The sequence below is a fragment of the Lethenteron reissneri genome, chromosome 51 (assembly GCF_015708825.2).
Source record: "Lethenteron reissneri isolate LAM-NWPU_2019-01 chromosome 51, ASM1570882v1, whole genome shotgun sequence".
NCBI lineage: Eukaryota > Metazoa > Chordata > Hyperoartia > Petromyzontiformes > Petromyzontidae > Lethenteron > Lethenteron reissneri.
This window is the reverse complement of record NC_083829.1, coordinates 1,457,845-1,480,441: the sequence shown is the minus strand read 5'-3', so window position 1 is coordinate 1,480,441 and position 22,597 is coordinate 1,457,845. Positions and strand designations below refer to the sequence as shown.

The window sequence follows — 22,597 nt, the reverse complement described above, 5'->3', positions numbered from 1 at the left end:
CGATCCCCTCCGCCTCTATCCACCGCAGCGGGTGCGACCGGGCACACCGCAGTGCGGCGTGTGGTGGGGTAAAGTGTGCCTAGCTCCCACTCCTTCCAAGGCGCGTGCAAAGGTGCCGTCTTAGAGCTTCCTCGCGTGGTTGGGAGACCTTCTGCTGACAGTCGAGTGAGCAGGCAATAGCAGGGCAGCACCCCCCCCCCCCCCCCGAAGGGCTAAGCGTCTCGCTGGTTGACGTCTGGGTCACCGCGTCGCTGGGGTGGCACGAGGCCGCCGAGCGGGAGGCACCAGCGGCCACAACACTCGTGTCACGCCACTCGGGCACGACTTCGGCACGCCACATCCATCTCGCATTATTTTTGTCCTTGTGAGGTATTTTTTTTTTAAATGAACTATTCATAGTGATTGCAGGAATATCGAGTACGATAATTGATGATGATTATTTTTCTTTTTGATAAGCGTACCCCTTGTAATCTAGTTTTAGTGCCTTATGCTGATGATCCATATTCCAATACAGCCGAGTAGCAAGCAGCGTGAGAGGAGAAAGAGAGATTCTGCTTGAAGCGTGAAAGGAAAGAGATTTTGCTTGAAGCGTGAGAGGAGAAAGGGAGATTTTGCTTGAAGCGTGAGAGGAGAAAGAGAGATTTTGCTTGAAGCGTGAGAGGAGAAAGAGAGATTTTGCTTGAAGCGTGAGAGGAGAAAGAGAGATTTTGCTTGAAGCGTGAGAGGAGAAAGAGAGATTTTGCTTGAAGCGTGAGAGGAGAAAGAGAGATTTTGCTTGAAGCGTGAGAGGAGAAAGAGAGATTTTGCTTGAAGCGTGAGAGGAGAAAGAGAGATTTTGCTTGAAGCGTGAGAGGAGGAAAGAGAGATTTTGCTTGAAGCGTGAGAGGAGAAAGAGAGATTTTGCTTGAAGCGTGAGAGGAGAAAGAGAGATTTTGCTTGAAGCGTGAGAGGAGAAAGAGAGATTTTGCTTGAAGCGTGAGAGGAGAAAGAGAGATTTTGCTTGAAGCGTGAGAGGAGAAAGAGAGATTTTGCTTGAAGCGTCGTCGCGAGTGTAAATACTGAACCGGTCATCACCAACCCAGAAAGACCCGGCTGAAATTAAGTGCTGCATAAATATACACACACACACTACGACGATGACTTTATGATTCATGTTGTTCCTTTATATATTTACCATTATTAATTTTATTACTATCACGCGGAGTAATAATTATAATAAAAATAGTACAAATTGCAGAGTTTAATTACCGTGCTTTTTGGTGATTCTAATTATTGTTGAGTGATAATTGAGGTCCTTTATTTATCCACGTGAGAAGCCCATCGAGATTAGTTGTCAATTAGGCCGAGCGTACTCGCGCAGTCATTTCCAAAATACGGATGTTGTTAAAGGTGGCAAAGGTGCAGCCCTGCAACTGCCTGCTCACGCCACCGCTGACGGAAGGGCCTCCACTTCGAGCTCCGGAGTAGCCCCTCTGGAGGGTATTTTGGTCTACTCTTCCACCCTGCCCAGACGTCTTGGAAGACGTGGGTGTACCCACGCTTTACCCCACTGCGCGCAATCTGCTGATCAGCTGACAGCAGTTGTACTCATTATTTGTGGATGAGGCTCTTGAAGGACGCTGCTTCTGGGGCAGTTGGAGGCAGACACCCTCCAGCAACAATGGAGGGCAGAGCAGCGACGCTCACAACAACGAGCGGAGCGCAGGGCAGCTAAAACGCAGTGAGTTGGCACAGTAGGGGGCACAGCTGGTGCATCTGTCAGTCTACTCAGTTCACCCATGGCACCTGCTGGGTCTGTCCGGTGACCTCCTGCCAGAGGGCCTTCGACACTTCACGTGGCCTCAAAGTGCACCTGGCCTGGCACAGTCGCCGTGGTGATGTCACGGCCAGAACGGCAGTTGTTGTTGTTCTCGTTGTTCAAACTGCTGGGTGGACAGATGAGGGGGCGGAGGGGGGGGGCGGGTGATTTAAGAAACTTGCCCCGTGGGTTCTCGACGGCTGTGCCGAGAGATCAAATCGAACCGGCCACCTCTGTATTGCAAGTCCAGTGCCCCAACCATTACACCGCGGTATATATATTATGTACATATATTAAATACATTACTTTTATGGTATTTTTGAGTAATGTCATTACTGTTACATTAATTATTATACATTTCTTGGGCAATAATAGTGATAATTGTACTAATTGCGGGTATTAATATTCCATGCTTTGTTTTAATGTAATTCTCTTTGAGTGATTATTGAGGCCCTTTTATTTATCCAGGTGAGAGGGCCCTTTTGGGATTTGCCATCACGAATGCCAGGCAGAATGTCAGGCAGAATGTCGTACCGTAATTTCCCAAGCAGGGATATTGTTCATTGCATGAAAACATTTTTTACAGGTCTTTTTATAATAATAACTTGAACTTGTACTTATTATTTGTGCACTCTCGAAGGGAGAGAGCGAACGAGAGGAGGAACCACAGATGGAAGGCAGCAGCAGCAGCCGCCACGAGGTGCGCTGGTACCGTCCCTTCTGTGCGGGATAGAGTGTTGCCCCTTGCACGCGCCTTCCACATGCATGAGCACGCACTCATTAATTGGCTTAAACATCTTCACGCACAGAAAGCTGCAGAGCTTGGGGCAGCTGTTGGGGGGCTCCGGGTCCTTGCCGCTTGGCTGCTTGCTGCTGCCTCCCAGCCTGGTCCGGCGGTTTCTCAGCGATTGTGAGAAATGCAATTGGCACGAGCGACGGCGACGCAAAATGAAACTAAACTGAAGCAAAATAAAACGCCGTGCAGGTCACGGAGGTTATTTGACCATACTTCCCGACGCTGGTCAGGGCTGCGTTTGGTGAAGGCGAGGATGAGAAACACGGAATCGGAGTACGGTACAACAATGGATTTTGCTGCTCTGCCATCTGCTGCCCATTTCGTAGCCTGGCAGCTGCCTACAACACCCTGTTCGTGCACAGTGGTGGCCCATCCAAGCACTGTCCAGGCTCGAGGCTGCTTAGCTTCCAACGTCTGGATGGTATCGGATTCACTCATGGGGATTGGAGCAAAGGTCTGAGTGCAACATTTACATAAAATCCCACGCAATTCTCCATGGATCCCATTATAATTGCTGTAATTTCTTATGGAATGTTACAAGTCGCCGTATTTAATTAATATTATTATATATATATAGCTGACCTATGAGATGTTTTCTTGAGGAAGGGCCCTCGGTCTACATGTGTGCGTACTAATTGCTTTCAAACAAGGCCCATTAATTAGCGCCGATGTTCATGTTCTCCCCGAGTCCGTGCCAAGCGACGGCTGCTCAGAAGTGAAATGAGCGGTGCGATCGTGACCCTCACTCCGCCTCGCGTGGCTCCCCCTCTACTCACCTCAACCCCCCTCACTCCACCTCGCGTGGCTCCCCCTCTACTCACCTCAAGCCCCTCACTCCACCTCGCATGGCTCCCCCTCTACTCACCTCAACCCCCCTCACTCCACCTCGCGTGGCCCCCCCTCTCCTCACCTCAAGCCCCTCACTCCACCTCGCATGGCTCCCCCTCTACTCACCTCAATCCCCCTCACTCCACCTCGCAAGGCCCCCCCTCTACTCACCTCAACCCCCCTCACTCCACCTCGCGTGGCACCCAATCTCCTCACCTCAACCCCCCTCACTCCACCTCGCAAGGCCCCCCTCTACTCACCTCAACCACCCTCACTCCACCTCGCGTGGCTCCCCCTCTACTCACCTCAACCCCCCTCACTCCACCTCGCAAGGCCCCCCCTCTTCTCACCTCAACCCCCCTCACTCCACTCGCGTGGCACCCAATCTCCTCACCTCAACCCCCCTCACTCCCCCTCGCAAGGCCCCCCTCTACTCACCTCAACCACCCTCACTCCACCTCGCGTGGCCCCCCCTCTACTCACCTCAACCCCCTCACTCCACCTCGCGTGGCTCCCCCTCTCCTCACCCTCAACCCCCCTCACTCCACCTCGCATGGCCCCCCCCTCTACTCACCTCAACCCCCCTCACTCCACCTCGCGTGGCCCCCCCTCTACTCACCTCAACCCCCCTCACTCCACCTCGCATGGCTCCCCCTCTACTCACCTCAACCCCCCTCACTCCAACTCGGAAGGCCCCCCTCTACTCACCTCAACCCCCCTCACTCCACCTCGCGTGGGCCCCCCCCCTCTACTCACCTCAACCCCCCTCACTCCACGTCGCAAGGCCCCCCCTCTACTCACCTCAACCCCCCTCACTCCACTCGCATGGCCCCCCCCCTCTCCTCACCTCACCCACCCTCACTCCACCTCGCGTGGCCCCCCCCCTCTACTCACCTCAACCCCCCTCACTCCACCTCGCATGGCCCCCCCCTCTACTCACCTCAACCCCCCTCACTCCACCTCGCAAGGCTCTCCCTCTACTCACCTCAACCCCCCTCACTCCACCTCGCATGGCCCCCCCCCCTCTACTCACCTCAACCCCCCTCACTCCACCTCGCATGGCCCCCCCTCTACTCACCTCAACCCCCCTCACTCCACCTCGCATGGCTCCCCCTCTACTCACCTCAACCCCCCTCACTCCAACGCGCAAGGCCCCCCCTCTACTCACCTCAATCCCCCTCACTCCACCTCGCATGGCCCCCCCGTCTCCTCACCTCAACCCCCCTCACTCCACCTCGCGTGGCCCCCCCTCTACTCACCTCAACCCCCCTCACTCCACCTCGCATGGCCCCCCTCTATTCACCTCAACCCCCCTCACTCCACCTCGCAAGGCCCCCCTCTACTCACCTCAAACCCCCTCACTCCACCTCGCAAGGCCCCCCTCTACTCACCTCAACCCCCCTCACTCCACCTCACAGGCCCCCCCTCTACTCCACCTCAACCCCCTCTCCACCTCGCAAGGCCCCCCTCTACTCACCTCAACCCCTCACTCCACCTCGCATGCCCCCCCTCTAACCCAACCCCCCTCACTCCGCCTCGCATGGCCCCCCCTTACTCACCTCAACCCCCCTCACTCCACCTCGCATGCCCCCTCTACACCTCAACGCCCTCACTCCACCTCGCATGGCCCCCCCTCTCCTCACCTCAACCCCCCTCACTCCACTCGCATGGCCCCCCTCTCCTCACCCAACCCCCCTCACTCCACCTCGCATGCCCCCCCCTCTACTCACCTCAACCCCCCTCACTCCGCCTCGCATGGCCCCCCCCTCTACTCACCTCACCCCCCTCACTCCACCTCGCATGCCCCCCCCCTCTACTCAACTCAACCCCTCACTCCACCTCGCATGGCTCCCCCCTCTCCTCACCTCAACCCCCCTCACTCAACTCGCGTGGCCCCCCCCTCCCTCCACCTCAACCCCCCTCACTCCACCTCGCGTGGCCCCCCCTCTACTCCCTCAACCCCCCTCACTCCACCTCGCATGGCCCCCCCCTCTCCTCACACTCAACCCCCCTCACTCCACCTCGCGTGGCCCCACCTCTACTCACCTCAACCCCCTCACTCCACCTCTCGTGGCCCCCCCTCTCCTCACCTCAACCCCCCTCACTCCACCATCGCGTGGCCCCCCCTCTACTCACCTCAACCCCCCTCACTCCACCTCGCATGGCCCCCCCCCCTCTCCTGCACCTCAAAGCCCCCCCCTCACTCCACCTCGCATGGCCCCGCCCCTCTCCTCACCATCAACCCCCCTCACGTCCACCTCGCATGGCCCCCCCTCTAATCACCTCAACCCCCCTCACTCCAGCATGGCCCCCCTCTACTCACCTCAACCCCCCTCACTCCACCTCGCATGGCTCCCCCTACTCACTCAACCCCTCACTCCACCTCGCAGCCCCCCCCTCTACTCACCTCAACCCCTCATCCACCTCGCAAGCCCCCCCCTACCTCAACCCCCCTCACTCCACCTCGCGTGGCTCCCCTCTCTCAACCTCACCCTCACTCCACCTCGCATGGCCCCCCCTCTACTCACCTCAACCCCACTCCACCTCGCAAGCCCCCTCTACTCACCTCAACCCCCCTCACTCCACCTCGCGTGGCCCCCTCTCCCACCTCAACCCCCCTCACTCCACCTCGCATGGCCCCCCTCTACTCACCTCAACCCCCTCACTCCACCTCGCAAGCCCCCCCTCTACTCACCTCAACCCCCCTCACTCCACCTCGCATGGCTCCCCTACTCACCTCAACCCCCTCACTCCACCTCGCGTGGCTCCCCCTCTCCTCACCTCAACCCCCCTCACACCTCGCATGGCCCCCCTCTACTCACCTCAACCCCCCTCACTCCACCTCGCATGGCTCCCCCTACTCACCTCAACCCCCCTCACTCCAATCGCAAGGCCCCCCCTCTACTCACCTCAACCCCCCTCACTCCACCTCGCATGGCCCCCCCTTCCTCACCTAAACCCCCCTCACTCCACCTCGTGGCCCCCCCCTCACCTCAACCCCCCATCACTCCACCTCGCATGGCCCCCCTCTATCCTCACCTCAACCCCCTCACTCCACCTCGCATGGCCCCCCCCTCTCTCACCTCAACCCCCCTCACTCCACCTCGCATGGCCCCCCTCTACTCACCTCAACCCCCTCACTCCACCTCGCAAGCCCCCCCCTCTCACCTCAACCCCCTCACTCACCTCGCATGGCTCCCCCCCTACTCACCTCAACCCCCTCACTCCACCTCGCGTGGCTCCCCCTCTACTCACCTCAACCCCCCTCACTCTACCGCGCGTGGCCCCCCCTCTACTCACCTCAACCCCCCTCACTCCACCTCGCATGGCCCCCCCTCTACTCACCTCAACCCCCCTCACTCCACCTCGCATGGCTCCCCCTCTACTCACCTCAACCCCCTCACTCCAACTCGCAAGGCCCCCCTCTACTCACCTCAACCCCCTCACCCACCTCGCATGGCCCCCCCTCTCCTCACCTCAACCACCCTCACTCCACCTCGCGTGGCCACCCCTCTACTCACCTCAACCCCCCTCAACTCCACCTCGCATGGCCCCCCCTCTATTCACATCAACCCCCCTCCACCTCGCAAGGCCCCCCTCTACTCACCTCAACCCCCCTCACTCCACCTCGCATGGCCCCCCCTCTACTCACCTCAACCCCCCTCAATCCACCTCGGCATGGCCCCCCCTTCTACACCTCAACCCCCTCACTCCGCCTCGCATGGCTCCCCCTCTACTCACCTCAACCCCCCTCAATCCACCTCGCATGTCCCCCCCCCTCTACTCACCTCAACCCCCCCTCACTCCACCTCGCATGGCCCCCCTCTACTCACCTCAACCCCCCACTAACTCCGCCTCGCATGGCCCCCCCTCTACTCACCTCAACCCCCCTCACTCCGCCTCGCATGGCCCCCCCCTCTACTCACCTGAACCCCCCTCACTCCACCTCGCATGGCCCCCCTCTATCACCTCAACCCCCCTCACTCCACCTCGCATGGCCCCCCCTCTACTCACCTCACCACCCTCACTCCACCTCGCATGCCCCCCCCCTCTCCTCACCTCAACCCCCCTCACTCTCCACCTCGCATGTGCCCCCCCTCTACTCACCTCAACCCCCCTCACTCCACCTCGCATGCCCCCCCCTTCTCCTCTCCTCACCTCAACCCCCCTCACTCCACCTCGCATGGCTCCCCCCTACGCACTCAACCCCCCTCACTCCACCTCGCGTGCTCCCCCTTCTACTCACCTCAACCCCCTCACTCCACCTCCATGGCCCCCCCTCTACTCACCTCAACCCCCCTCACGCCACCTCGCATGGCCCCCCCTCTCCTCACCTCAACCCCCCTCACTCCACCTCGCATGACTCCCCCTCTACTCACCTCAACCCCCCTCACTCCACCTCGCATGGCTCCCCCTCTACTCATCTCAACCCCCCTCACTCCACCTCGCATGACTCCTCCCTCTACTCACCTCAACCCCCCTCACTCCACCTCGCATGGCTCCCCCTCTCCTCACCTCAACCCCCCTCACTCCACCTCGCATGACTCCCCCTCTACTCACCTCAACCCCCCTCACTCCACCTCGCATGGCTCCCCCTCTACTCACCTCAACCCCCCTCACTCCACCTCGCAAGGCCCCCCCTCTACTCACCTCAACCCCCCTCACTCCACCTCGCGTGGCCCCCCCTACTCACCTCAACCCCCCTCACTCCACCTCGAAAGGCTCCCCCTCTACTCACCTCAACCCCCCTCACTCCACCTCGCATGCCCCCCCCTCTCCTCACCTCAACCCCCCTCACTCCACCTCGCGTGGCCCCCCCTCTCCTCACCTCAACCCCCCTCACTCCACCTCGCGTGGCCCCCCCTCTCCTCACCTCAACCCCCTCACTCCACCTCGCATGCCCCCCCCTCTCCTCACCTCAACCCCCCTCACTCCACCTCGCGTGGCCCCCCCTCTCCTCACCTCAACCCCCCTCACTCCCACCTCGCGTGGCCCCCCCTCTCCTCACCTCAACCCCCTCACTCCACCTCGCAAGGCTCACACCGCCCGCAGTAGGGGAGCTGCAGAAGGTGCTCTCTCTGTACTCGCCCCTACTTACCCCTCCCCTCTCATCACACTCTCTACTCCCCTCCAACACGCTTCTACCTCTCATCACACTCTCTACTCCCTCCACGCACTCTCCTACCTCTCCATCTTATCTCACTCCTACTCCCCTCCACACACGCTCCTACCTCTCCCCTTTCATCCCACTCTACTCCCTCCACGCACTCTCCTACCTCTCATCCCACTCTACTCCCCACCACGCACTCTCCTATCTCGCCCCTCTCATCTCACTCTACTCCCCACCACGCACTCTCCTACCTCTCCCCTCTCATCTCACTCTACTCCCCTCCACGCACTCTCCTACCTCTCCCCTCTCATCTCACTCTACTCCACTGCATGCACTCTCCTACCTCTCATCCCACTCTACTCCCCTCCACGCACTCTCCTACCTCTCCCTTCTCATCCCACTCTACTCCCCTCCACGCACTCTCCTATCTATCCCCTCTCATCTCACTCTACTCCCCACCACGCACTCTCCTACCTCTCCCTTCTCATCTCACTCTACTCCCCTCCACGCACTCCCCTGCCTCTCCCCTCTCATCTCACTCTACTCCCCTCCACGCACTCTCCTACCTCTCCCCTCTCATTCACTCTACTCCCCTCCACGCACTCTCCTACCTCTCCCCTCTCATACCACTCTACTCCCCTCCACGCACTCTCCTACCTCTCCCCTCTCATCTCACTCTACTCCCCTGCACGCACTCTCCTACCTCTCATCTCACTCTACTCCCCTCCACACACTCTCCTACCTCTCATCTCACTCTACTCCCCTCCACGCACTCTCCTACCTCTCCCTCTCATCTCACTCTACTCCCCTCCACACACTCTCCTACCTCTCATCTCACTATACTCCCCTCCACACACTCTCCTACCTCTCCCCTCTCATCTCACTCTACTCCCCTCCATGCACTCTCCTACCTCTCCCCTCTCATACCACTCTACTCCCCTCCACGCACTCTCCTACCTCTCCCTCTCATCTCACTCTACTCCCCTCCACGCACTCTCCTACCTCTCTCTTCTCTTCTCATCTCACTCTACTCCCCTCTTACCTCTCTCCTCACTCTACTCTCTTGCATGCACACTCAGCTACAGCAATCAATGCCTTCCATCAAAACTCTCAGTCAATCTCCACTCGGTGAGAGGTTGTTAAATCTCCTCTGCCCTCCTTCGGTTTGGCTGGAACTCGCTTACCGCCAGACATTCGTGTTCAAGGCATCTTGCCTATGACCGACTGTCTCTCTCAGTCTCTCTCTGCAATGCAAATACGCCCTCTGTTTCTGTCCAGCATCCTGCGATGTGGCCACATTTAGACACTGCAATCAATCCACGTCGTACTGCAATGCGTTGGTGGCACGAGCGCTCAGCTGAAGCGTGTTTCCTGACTTACCGAGAGCCGCCCCTAAGCCGCACACGGACGACTTCAACCGATCCACGTTGTCAGTGGCACAAGGGGCACAATGTCGCATGCTGAACTTCTTTTCCACCGTACTTAGCCTCCCGCGCCAATCGGAAGTGCGGATTAGTGTCCTAATCTGGTGAATGAGGGCCCTCAGACGCTGAACTCTGACGGGCAACGTCTCCTCTGTGCTGCACGGCACGAGACTTAGCGCCACCTCCTCTGTGCTGAGCGGCTCGCTTAGCGATCACGGGGCCCGTGCATTCCTCCAAGTGTCGTACTGTCGAGGACTCACACGACCATGAGCATGGTGCTGCCGTGGCCATGCAAACCAAACCGCTGTTCCTACAGTGAAACCACAGTGGCCTGCGCTCCCCCAAGGGAGCAGGGACAGCACTCCTACACCAACTCTCTCCCGAAGCCCTCTCGTGGCGAGCAGACCATTATAAGACTTTCTAACGACGCGCAAGAAATGTGTGAAGAATGTGCGTCTCGTTTGAATTTTGTGCTTTCCAGCTCGCGCTGTTGTTCAGCCATGATGATGCCATTGCCCCATACCTCCGATGAACGTGGTTGGCTACGTACGGCGCGAACAAAGTTCGACATACATGCGTAGGTGATGGGGGTTTCTTGTCGTTTATAGATTTTGTTCCAAAGGTGCATCACGTGCAGCGTCACCTACCACGGTGTAGGGCGGGTCCACCTCCTCGTACGCGTGGGGTATTTTCCTGGATCTCCGGTCTCCTCTCGCGAGTCAAGACAGCTGGGTCATGGAATTCGGCCAAGCATCCCAATGTAGGACCCCCTCTGGAAATAGAGTCCTTAATGCTCGAGTGAGGCGTTCCTGAATAAATAAAGGGCATACTTAATATTTATTCACGAATAACTTAAGAGGGTAATTACAAGGGTGGTTGAGTGTTTTCAGCTTGCGTTTGTCAACCGCTACCCACCATAGCTGCGCTGGGCTGCGATGTTATTTAAGTGAAGCGACGAATCGCTCGCTTCCCAGTTCCACGACTCGACAAATCGAACAACAATACAGAATCAACGCACCTCTGCTGCCATGTGTGCCACTGGCCGGGGAGGTGATGGGCGGGGCTTGGTGATGTCATCAGCCGTGTGTCACGCTGGGCGTGGCTTGTGAGGGCGGGGGGGTTTCCCACCTTCAGGATGGTGGGACAACCGCCGTGTTGAAAGGAGGCCGGGTAATCGATCACTAAAAACACAGTCGATTACGATCCTTTAGTCGATTAATCGACGCCAATGATTAATCATCCCGGCTCAATAACACTGCTGTTAGGAGACTGTCATAGGTGTTTGAGGCAGGGACATGTCTGTGCAATGTAGTGGTTGTCACCCCGCATTGTGAACCCAGCTGTTGTGGACGTTTAATAACAGATCAGGAACGTAAAGCAGACAGAGACCAGGTAAGCGGTGAGTGGTACAAGTGGCTAAGGCCACTGCAAACCCATCCCGGCGGTCCGAGTTCGATCCCCAGCCGCGGCTGTCGCCAGTGGCTGGGTGATATCTGAACGAATCCCTGGGCCTCCTCTCCACCCCCCCACCACCCCCACCATCACCCACTTTCATAAAACCTGCATTGACCGGTGTGGTGAAGTATGGTCAAACATGACTTGCACTGGGTGGGGAGGCGCTAGCCTGGCAGGGGATTGACAAAGTGCCAAATATTATTATTTTTATGTCTATGTCACTGTGGTCACGAAGCTTCTGGGTTTTGGGTGCAGGTGCAAATGGAGAGATGGTAGGAATTTAATATCGAAATAGAAATTCTCAATAAAACCATAGCGGCATTACAACCGCTGGTCACTCTCTGCAGGGCATCACAATGTGTGGCTCTGGTGTGGGAGAGGAGGCATTAAAGTCACTTCAGAAGTACCATATACTAGTTCTACAGCATCATCTTCCAGGGCAATTCTTTGACACAGGGTCATGCTCTGCTAGCCACGGCAGAAGTCTGACTGGATCCGATGGGAGTATGATGGGAGCACAACTGGAATATGCTTCTAAAATAAAATGTAAGTAAAAAACACGTCAGCATATTTTCATTGGGGCGATACCCGCGGCTTCATTTCAGTCGAGTTTGTCTGGGTCAGCAATCAAGGAAATATATCCACACCCCGGCATACCACATCCAATATACTTCATCTCGCTATGGAACCGGGTGCCAAAAATCAAGTCTCACCAGCGACCCGGAGAATATCTGGTAATAAACAAAGTCCCGCTGTCGCATCACTGCAGTGGGGCGGTACCCGATACCGGGACAGCGAGCCCGCGGTGGAGGGGAGCACGACGATTCTCCCGGCATCGCCGATGGCCTTCGTCTCCCGGCGCTGGGCGCCAGTGGCCCAGCGCTCCTGCCGCATCGTGGGCAGCGTTCGGATTCAAAGTGAGCAGAGGGGTGGGGGGGGGGGGGGGAGTGACGTTGAGCTGGAATGGCTGGGCAGAAATATAGAACCCTCTGAGGGATTTGAGAATTACAGTAATGCTGAGAGCGAAATCTCCCCGTGCAGCAGCAGCAACAACCAAAAAAAGAGAATGAATAAATGAAAAGGAAAACCGTGTATGGAAATTGGAAAATTGAGGAAGTTTACTGGAAAACCTACGCCTGTGATCTGGGAAATGCATGTTAGTGATTTAATACCCGCTATGTTACTTTCTGCCACATCGCATCAGTCCAGCGGAGAGGCGGCCTGATGAGCCGGGTCGCTTTGCGTTTGGCGCTCGAAGGGGGCGGGCTGGGGAAGGCGGCGGGCGGTTTCGGGCCGGCCGGCCGGTCGGTCGGCCTGCATGTCAGGAGGCAATAATCGCGGTGAAAAACGCATCGGAAACATCGCGAGCGCACGGCGTCGCCCGCGGTTACCGCGCGCCAAAACTTTTGCGTAAATTCGAAGTAACTCACACAAGCTGTGCGCGAAAAACCTGACACGAGGCGCCCGAAATCTGCAATCGCGAGCGCCGTGGGGGCTACCGCATTAGCGGCGATATTTGCGCCAAGGATTCGAGCGAAGGGGGGGGGGGGCAGTTAGGGGAAGAAGAAAAAGGAAAGCAAAAGCGGTGGCGTCACCGAGATCCGTGGGTGCGGAGCTGGGCAGCCACGGTGTGATCAAGTGGAGGTTTTCACGCGAACCGATGATTGGCAGCGGAAAACGGTGACGTCCGGTGAAAATGCGCAATTTCGCTTAAAAACCTGGGGCCCTCTCGGCTCTGACGGTTCCAGAATGCGAGTACGTTGAACTCAAACGGTGCAATTCCTCTCTCCATGCCAATCTGCAGGACAATTGCAATTGGTCCTGGCCCTGGCGATTACAAAACTTTAACCCCGATCCTAACTCTCACCCGAACCCGACGAGATAAACTGGTAGATGCAGATCCATCGGCGAGGGTAATGACCTCTGTGGTGTAGGGGAAGGGGGGACTGCCTAACACACCAGAGCTGAAGTCTAAAGTTAAATTCAGAAGGGAGGTGAGGTCGCAGATGGATGGGGTTAGTGTCTCTTTTTCGTATATCAGCATAACACAGCCCGAGACCCTGATGGTAAATTTTTGTAATTTAAATGATCGTATATCAAATTATCTGGTGATACCGCATTGGCCGTGGTGCACAAGCACAGATAATCAAATAAAAAGCACTTGTTAATAACACCGTGGCCTTAAACGAAAGAAATGTATAATAAGTGATGTTTTGGCCTATGACCCTTCTTCGTGGGACATAAATGATCGTACAAAGCAACCCAGATGACGGTATGGCCGATCTTGTCAGATCTCGGAAGCTAAGCACGGTTGAGCCTGGACAGTCCTTGAATGGGGTAACCGCCATGAACACAGACAGGTGAAACGTTACGGCACTCGAATTGTAAATGTTGTGGGTTTACTCTCCAACACACAACCGGCGTGCTGTACGAGTAACAAATTGGCACGTTCTGTTTACGTGACAAACCTTACCAATTGGCTGTGTCGGGTGGCGGTGGGCTTAATGACACATTCATATATTTGTGCGATCTAACCCAAAAACCTCGTATGGACACGTGGTTACAGGCTGCTGCACGGCTGTATTTGTGGTAATTGGGTAACTTCTAATTTGGATGTTGATTCGTCACCGTCAGCACCTTATCTGGACTAATCGACTTCTAGAGGGCACTATCTCAACCGGGCATGCCACACCGTGTTCCTAATCATAGCGCAACCAGTCGCTCCTGACACCGCGAGGGCCTCTCTGTAGTCGGTCGACACGCACGCTGTCATGTTTCGTTTTGTTATTGGAGTATGACTAAGGCTGCATTGGCTGGGTCATGTGGCCTGCATGCCCAGCCACCGCATGCCCAAGCAGCTTCTGTTTGGCCGGATAGAGGGGGGCTAAACGAACACGACACGGGCTGGAGAAGGGATGGAGCCGATGCGATACGGGAGGATTTGGAGCTGCCGAAGACCGGTACCAGCGGTGTCAAGATCGACCTCTGTGGAGGAGGCTCGTGAAGGACGCAACCTCGGTAGTGGCAGGCAGTCGCCCTCCAACAACAACAACAACGTTCATGCCAATGAGCAGAGCGCCAGGTAGCTGAAATGCAGCAAGTTGGCACAGTCATCTCAGTCCAGTCAACCCATGGCACCTGGTTTATCTCGAGATCTTCCGTCAGCTAGCCTCCGGCACTTCACGTGGCCTCAGAGTGCACCTAGCCTGGCACAAGCACCGTGGTGATGTCACCACCGCTTAGTGACGAATGTTGTTGTTGCTGTGTGTGGTGGTTGTTGCATGGTTGCTGTGCTGTGTGTTGGGTTGTTGTTGTTGCTTGGTGGTTGTTTGGGGGTTGTTCTGTGTGTGGTTGTTGCTGTTGCTGTGTGTGGTTGTTGTTGTTGCGTGTGTGGTGGTTGTTGTTGATGCTGTGTGTGGTTTGTTGTTGTTGCTGTTGTGGTTGTTGTTGTTGCTGTGTGTGGTTGTTGTTGTTGCTGTGTGTGGTTGTTGTTGTTGCTGTGTGTGGTTGTTGTTGTTGCTGTGTGTGGTTGTTGTTGTTGCTGTGTGTGGTTGTTGTTGTTGCTGTGTGTGGTTGTTGTTGATGCTGTGTGTGGTTGTTGTTGTTGCTGTGTGTGGTTGTTGTTGTTGCTGTGTGTGGTTGTTGTTGTTGCTGTGTGTGGTTTGTTGTTGTTGCTGTGTGGTGGTGTTTTGTTGTTGCTGTGTTGTGTGTTGGTTGTGTTGTTGCTGTGTGTGGTTGTTGTTGTTGCTGTGTGTGGTTGTTGTTGTTGCTGTGTGTGGTTGTTGTTTGATGCTGTGTGTGGTTGTTGTTGCTGCTGTGTGTGGTTGTTGTTGTTGCTGTGTGTGGTTGTTGTTGTTGCTGTGTGTGGTTGTTGTTGCTGTGTGTGGTTGTTGTTGTTGCTGTGTGTGGTTGTTGTTGCTGTGTGTGGTTGTTGTTGTTTGCTGTGTGTGGTTGTTGTTGATGCTGTGTGTGGTTGTTGTTGATGCTGTGTGGTTGTTGTTGTTTGCTGTGTGTGGTTGTTGTTGTTGCTGTGTGTGGTTGTTGTTGCTGTGTGTGGTTGTTGTTGTTGCTGTGTGTGGTTGTTGTGATGCTGTGTGGTTGTTGTTGATGCTGTGTGTGGTTGTTGTTGCTGTGTGTGTTGTTGTTGTTGCTGTGTGTGGTTTTTGCTGCTGTGTGTGGTTGTTGTTGTTGCTGTGTGTGGTTGTTGTTGATGCTGTGTGTGGTTGTTGTGCTGTGTGTGGTTGTTGTTGTTGCTGTGTGTGGTTTTTTGCTGCTGTGTGTGGTTGTTGTTGTTGCTGTGTGTGGTTGTTGTTGTGCTGTGTGTGGTTGTTGTTGTTGCTGTGTGTGGTTGTTGTTGGCTGTGTGTGGTTGTGGTTGTTGTTGTGTGTGGTTGTTGTTGTGTGGTTGTAGTTGTTGTTGTGTGTGGTTGTTGTTGTGTGTGGTTGTAGTTGTTGTTGTGTGTGGATGTAGTTGTTGTTGTGTGTGGTTGTTGTTGATGCTGTGTGGTTTGTTGTTGTTGCTGTGCGTGGTTTGTTGTTGTTGCTGTGTGTGGTTGTTGTTGTTGCTGTGTGTGGTTGTTGTTGTTGCTGTGTGTGGTTGTTGTTGTTGCTGTGTGTGGTTGTTGTTGTTGCTGTGTGTGGTTGTTGTTGATGCTGTGTGTGGTTGTTTTGTTGCTGTGCGTGGTTGTTGTTGTTGCTGTGTGTGGTTGTTGTTGCTGCTGTGTGGTTGTTGTTGTTGCTGTGTGTGATTGTTGTTGATGCTGTGTGTGGTTGTTGTTGATGCTGTGTGTGGTTGTTTGTGTTGCTGTGTGTGGTTGTTGTTGTTGCTGTGTGTGGTTGTTGTTGATGCTGTGTGTGGTTGTTGTTGTTGCTGTGGTGTGATTGTTGTTGCTGCTGTGTGTGGTTGTTGTTTTGCTGTGTGTGGTTGTTGTTGTTGCTGTGTGTGGTTGTTGTTGTTGCTGTGTGTGTGTTGTTGTTGTTGCTGTGTGTGATTGTTGTTGCTGCTGTGTGTGGTTTTGTGTTGTGCTGTGTGTGGTTGTGTTGTTGTTGCTGTGTGTGGTTGTTGTTGATGCTGTGTGTGATTGTTGTTGCTGCTTGTGTGGTTGTTGTTGTTGCGTGTGTGGTTGTTGTTGTTGCTGTGTGTGGTTTTGTTGTTGTTGCTGTGTGTGGTTGTTGTTGTTGCTGTGTGTGATTGTTGTTGCTTGCTGTGTGTGGTTGTTGTGTTGCTGTGTGTGGTTGTTGTTGTTGCTGTGTGTGGTGTTGTTGTTGTGCTGTGTGTGATTGTTGTTGCTGCTGTGTGTGGTTGTTGTTGTTGCTGTGTGTGGTTGTTGTGTGTTGCTGTGTGTGGTTGTTGTTGTTGCTGTGTGTGGTTGTTGTTGTTGTGCTGTGTGTGATTGTTGTTGCTGTGTGTGGTTGTTGTTGCTGCTGTGTGTGGTTGTTGTTGCTGTGTGTGGTTGTTGTTGTTGCTGTGTGTGATTGTTGTTGCTGCTGTGTTGGTTGTTGTTTGTTGCTGTGTGTGGTTGTTGTTGTTGCTGTGTGTGGTTGTTGTTGTTGTTTGTGGGTTGTTGTTGTTGTTGCTGTGTTGATTGTTGTTGCTGTGTGTGGTTGTTGTTGTTGCTGCTGGTGTGGTTGTTGTTGTTGCTGTGTGTGGTTGTTGTTGTTGCTGTGTGTGGTTGTTGTTGATGCTGTGTGTGTTGTTGTTGTTGCTGTGTGTGGTTGTTGTTGTTGCTGTGTGTGGTTGTTGTTGTTGCTGTGTGTGGTTGTTGTTGTTGCTGTGTGTGGTTGTTGTTGTTGGTGTGTGTGATTGTTGTTGATCTGTGTGTGGTTGTTGTTGCTGTGTGTGGTTGTTGTTGATGTTGTGGGTTGTTGTTGATGCTGTGTGTGGTTGTTTGTGGCTGTGTGTGGTTGTTGGTTGATGCTGTGTGTGGTTGTTGTTGATGGTGTGGTGTGATTGTTGTTGATGCTGTGGTGGTTGTTGTTGTTGTCTGGTGTGGTTGTATGTGTGCTGGCTTGTTGTTGCTGCTGTGTGTGGTTGTTGTTGTTGGTGTGTGTGTGATTGTTGTTGATGCTGTGTGTGATTGTGGTTGATGCTGTGTGTGGTTGTTGTTGTTGCTGTGTGTGATTGTTGTTGATGCTGTGTGTGATTGTTGTTGATGCTGTGTGTGGTTGTTGTTGATGCTGTGTGTGGTTGTTGTTGTTGGTGGTGTGTGGTTGTTGTTGATGCTGTGTGTGGTTGTTGTTGATGCTGTGTGTGATTGTTGTTGTTGCTGTGTGTGATTGTTGTTGTTGCTGTGTGTGGTTGTTGTTGTTGCTGTGTGTGGTTGTTGTTGTTGCTGTGTGTGATTGTTGTTGTTGCTGTGTGTGATTGTTGTTGTTGCTGTGTGTGGTTGTTGTTGTTGCTGTGTGTGATTGTTGTTGCTGCTGTGTGGTTGTTGTTGTTGCTGTGTGTGATTGTTGTTGTTGCTGTGTGTGATTGTTGTTGCTGCTGTGTGTGGTTGTTGTTGTTGCTGTGTGTGTTGTTGTTGTTGCTGTGTGTGGTTGTTGTTGATGCTGTGTGTGATTGTTGTTGCTGCTGTGTGTGGTTGTTGTTGTTGCTGTGTGGTGTTGTTGTTGTTGCTGTGTGTGATTGTTGTTGCTGCTGTGGTGTTGTGTTGTTTTTGCTGTGTGTGGTTGTTGTTGTTGCTGTGTGTGGTTGTTGTGTGTTGCTGTGTGTGATTGTTGTTGCTGCTGTGTGTGGTGTTGTTTTGCTGTGTGTGGTTGTTGTTGTTGCTGTTGTGGTTGTTGTTGTTGCTGTGTGTGTGGTTGTTGTTGTTGCTGTGTGTGATTGTTGTTGCTGTGTGTGGTTGTTTGTTGCTGTGTGTGGTTGTTGTTGCTGTGTGTGTTGTTGTTGTTGCTGTGTGTGATTGTTGTTGCTGCTGTGTGTGGTTGTTGTTGTTGCTGTGTGGTGTTGTTGTTGTTGCTGTGTGTGGTTGTTTGTTGTGCTGTGTGTGGTTGTTGTTGTTGCTGTGTGATTGTTGTTGCTGTGTGTGGTTGTTGTTGTTGCTGCTGTGTGTGTGGTGTTGTTGTTGCGTGTGTGGTTGTTGTTGTTGCTGTGTGTGGTTGTTGTTGATGCTGTGTGTGTTGTTGTTGTTGCTGTGTGTGGTTGTTGTTGTTGCTGTGTGTGGTTGTTGTTGTTTGCTGTGTGTGTTGTTGTTGTTGCTGTGTGTGATTGTTGTTGTTGCTGTGTGTGGTTGTTGTTGTTGCTGTGTGTGATTGTTGTTGTTGCGTGTGTGATTGTTGTTGTTGCTGTTGTGATTGTTGTTGTTGCGTGTGTGTTGTGTTGTTGCTGTGTGTGATTGTTGTTGTTGCTGTGTGTGATTGTTGTTGTTGCTGTGTGTGGTTGTTGTTGTTGCTGTGTGTGGTTGTTGTTGTTGCTGTGGTGATTGTATGTGTGGTTGCTGGTGGTGTGATTGTTGTTGTGCTGTGTGTGATTGTTGTTGTTGCTGCTGTGTGGTTGTTGGTTGTTGCTGTGTGTGGTGTTGGTTGCTTTGTGTGATTGTGTTGTTGCTGTGTGTGATGGTTGTTGTTGCTGTGTGTGGTTGTTGTTGTTGCTGTGTGTGGTTGTTGTTGTTGCTGGTTGTGATTGTTGTGTTTGCTGTGTGTGGTTGTTGTTGTTGCTGTGTGTGATTGTTGTTGCTGCTGTGTGTGGTTGTTGTTGTTGACTGTGTGTGGTTGTTGTTGTTGCTGTGTGTGATTGTTGTTGTTGCTTGTGTGTGGTTGTTGTTGTTGCTGTGTGTGATTGTTGTTGTTGCTGTGTGTGATTGTTTGTTGCTGCTGTGTGGATTGTTGTTGTTGCTGTGTGTGGTTGTTGTTGTTGCTGTGTGTGATTGTTGTTGTTGCTGTGTGTGATTGTTGTTGTTGCGTGTGTGTGGTTGTTGTTGTGCTGTGTGTGGTTGTTGTTGCTGCTGTGTGTGATTGTTGTTGTTGCTGTGTGTGATTGTTGTTGCTGCTGTGTGATTGTTGTTGTTGCTGTGTGTGGTTGTTGTTGTTGCTGTGTGTGGTTGTTGTTGCTGCTGTGTGTGATTGTTGTTGCTGCTGTGTGTGGTGTTGTTGTTGCTGTGTGTGGTTGTTGTTGTTGCTGTGTGTGGTTGTTGTTGCTGTTTGTGGTTGTTGTTGTTGCTGTTTGTGGTTGTTGTTGCTGATGTGTGTTGTTATTGTAGGCTGTGTGTGGTTGTTGTTGATGCTGTGTGTGGTTATTGTAGGCTGTGTGTGGTTGTTGTTGTTGCTGTGTTGTTATTGTGTGGTTGTTGTTGCTGTGTGTGGTTGTTGTTGATGCTGTGTGTGGTTATTGTAGGCTGTGTGGTTGTTGTTGTTGCTGTTTGTGGTTGTTGTTGCTGCTGTGTGTTGTTATTGTGTGGTTGTTGTTGCTGCTGTGTGTTGTTATTGTGTGGTTGTTGTTGTTGGTGTGTGTGGTTGTTGTTGTTGTTGCTGTGTGTTGTTATTGTGTGGTTGTTGTTGCTGCTGTGTGTTGTTATTGTGTGGTTGTTGTTGTTGGTGTGTGTGGTTGTTGTTGTTGCTGTTTGTGGTTGTTGTTGTTGTTGCTGTGTGTTGTTATTGTGTGGTTGTTGTTGCTGCTGTGTGTTGTTATTGTGTGGTTGTTGTTGCTGCTGTGTGTTGTTATTGTGTGGTTGTTGTTGCTGCTGTGTGTTGTTATTGTGTGGTTGTTGTTGTTGGTGTGTGTGGTTGTTGCTGCTGTGTGTTGTTATTGTGTGGTTGTTGTTGATGCTGTGTGTGGTTATTGTAGGCTGTGTGGTTGTTGTTGTTGCTGTTTGTGGTTGTTGTTGCTGCTGTGTGTTGTTATTGTGTGGTTGTTGTTGCTGTGTGTGGCTGTGCACCCCAAAGGAAGGGTACATAAAATATCAGCCCAAACCTTAGATTGTTATAAACATAACAAGGAAATAAACAGAATGTATGGCTCTCATCTCTACCGTGCCTCTCTTCTCTACTTTGTCTACATTTATCTTCTCACAGTGTTGGAAATGTAGCAGTATACGGCGGTCTACGCCACACCGGCACTTCTCAGAGCATGGAACACCCCTGTACCACCCGCACTCTGTTCACAATGGCTCCTGTTCCTTTGCTGTGATGTTTCTTCCACAGAGGGCAGCCGGAACTTATACATTAACATTTCAACCACCGCCTAACATCTCTATCTCTTGAACTATAGTGCTGAGAAAAAGTTTGTGAACCCCAATGATAATTATGGAAATTCCATAGTTTTACCATGATAGCCTTAAATTTCGATTTAAACCTTTCGTGACTGCAGGTGTAGTAAGTTGATGAGGAGACGATGAGGAAGTTGAGACACACTGTTTATTAACTCCGGGACAGATACAATAGTTGAAGGGGTATCGGCCCCTTCACCCGTACTATGGGAAACCCATCCTAGTACTAAGCCCTCTGTCCTGTCCCCCAGTCCTCCTCTACTGGGCTACGGGAGGCTGACTGATCTGGCCCTGGCAAGCACAGATCTCAGCACCAGCTAACCAGCCTTGCCCTGATAAGGGCAGCGGTCTGGAAGCTCTTGGGCCGCGCCACTGGCTTACCCGGCTCGGCCCTTATAAGGACGGCGAGACCGGGGAGTCCCAGGGCCTAATCTCCGAGTCTTGGATCTTCACTGGTCAGCTTCGTGTCGAACTGCCTCGAGCTCTTTGGGTTCCACCTTTTATAGGGATCGCCTCCGAGGGCTGGGGGCGTGGGCAATAACTGATGCGGACGTCGGTGTGACCCCCCGTGTATGTGAGTGCCGACAGCCCTGTGTTTGTTGTCCGCCGTTTCTCCCGTAATAACCCCTACATCACCCCCCCCTGTACAGCTCGCAGCCGTCCCGGCTGCAACAATCCCTCAACCCCCAAGAATAAAGATTAACACCGTCCATACACGTGTGCCTCGTAACAGTAACAATAACAAGAACAAGCGTAACATCAACCGATGGTTCCTTAAAAAAAAAAAAACCCCACCCGGAACCGCAACACATATACAGAACGGTATAACAGCACATGCAATCAGCATATCGCGATCACACGCGTACATTGAAGCACAATAGCAAGCAAATCTGCAGGCGACCAACACACCATCAATCCCGTCGTAACTTTTCAACCACAACACAGTTATTCCCTCTCATGCAACGACCGCATCGCACACAGCACCTCGCAGCATAATACAGCCCAAAAAAAACATTTTTTTTTTTCATTTAAGCCCATCGCGCACGGTGACCCACGAGATGGTACAGCACAGGATACCCGACGCTCCCACGTTAATAATTAACTTTACCATCAAGATAACAACTCCACGCAGCAGCGCACACACTCCCTTTGAAACTCAGCAACCACAGCAGACTCTCCGTCCATTCCCAACACACGCACACACTTACATGGACAGCAAGCAACAAGCAGATAGCGTGGTCATCGTTATTACACACACATACAACCATTAAAAAAACATATATACAATGAGCGGGTTCCGCAGCAACGGAACACGCGCGGAAAGCTAATCATAACAACCGGCGCGTTTTGGCGCGAGTCCGTGCAGCGGGCCCGTCACAAGGGGCCGGCTTGGTAGAGTCGGTGGCAGGTGTCGCATCAGCAGGTGCCTGGTCGTCCGGTTTCCCGGACGTGCCAGCGCCGCCCCCACGGGGGAGGCTGGCAGCCCAGAGGGCTTCAGTCCTGGGGCTCCTGAAGACGGGACAGTCATTAGTGGATCAGAGGCTGGCATCGATCCCGCCCCCCCGGAGTCAGAGGACTCCCCACATGTTTGGCCATTTACGTGGGAGGAAGCGTGCGGAGCAAAAAATGGCTTTAACCGTGAAGGGTGCACAAACCACCGACGCTTCCCCCACTTAATGCGCACACATTGAGGCCGCACAACCTGCACAATTTCAACGGGGCCCCTCCATGGTCGCAACAACTTAGCCGAGGTGGCCAATGGCACCTGGGGGCAGTGCAACCATGCTCGGTCGCCCGGGTGCCATTCGTGCGTGTGAGTCCGGCGACCGCAATCTCTCGTTTTGTTTCTGGCGAGAGTCAGAGTTTTGCATGGCCGCCTGCCGTGCCTCCGCCAAGCGAAGGATGTTAAATTTAACATGGTCGGCGATTTTCGACTTAGCATGAGGCGCGGCAATCGTCAGCTGAGTCGCGACAGGCGGGTCAA

The 22,597-nt window shown here is 53.5% G+C and overlaps 1 long non-coding RNA gene across 2 annotated transcripts in view; it reads right to left on the bottom strand.

Moving 5' to 3' along the window:
* Positions 1-22,597, bottom strand: part of LOC133355616 (uncharacterized) — a 49,824-nt gene that overhangs the window by 9,992 nt on the left and 17,235 nt on the right. Inside the window, exons 2-3 of one of the 2 annotated variants that reach the window (XR_009756708.1) lie at positions 10,975-11,137; positions 10,604-10,765 (exon numbers count right to left, since the gene is read on the bottom strand). This is a non-coding gene — a long non-coding RNA (uncharacterized LOC133355616). The remainder of the gene's footprint in view (positions 1-10,603; positions 10,766-10,974; positions 11,138-22,597) is intronic. The other variant, XR_009756709.1, reaches the window with a different exon arrangement.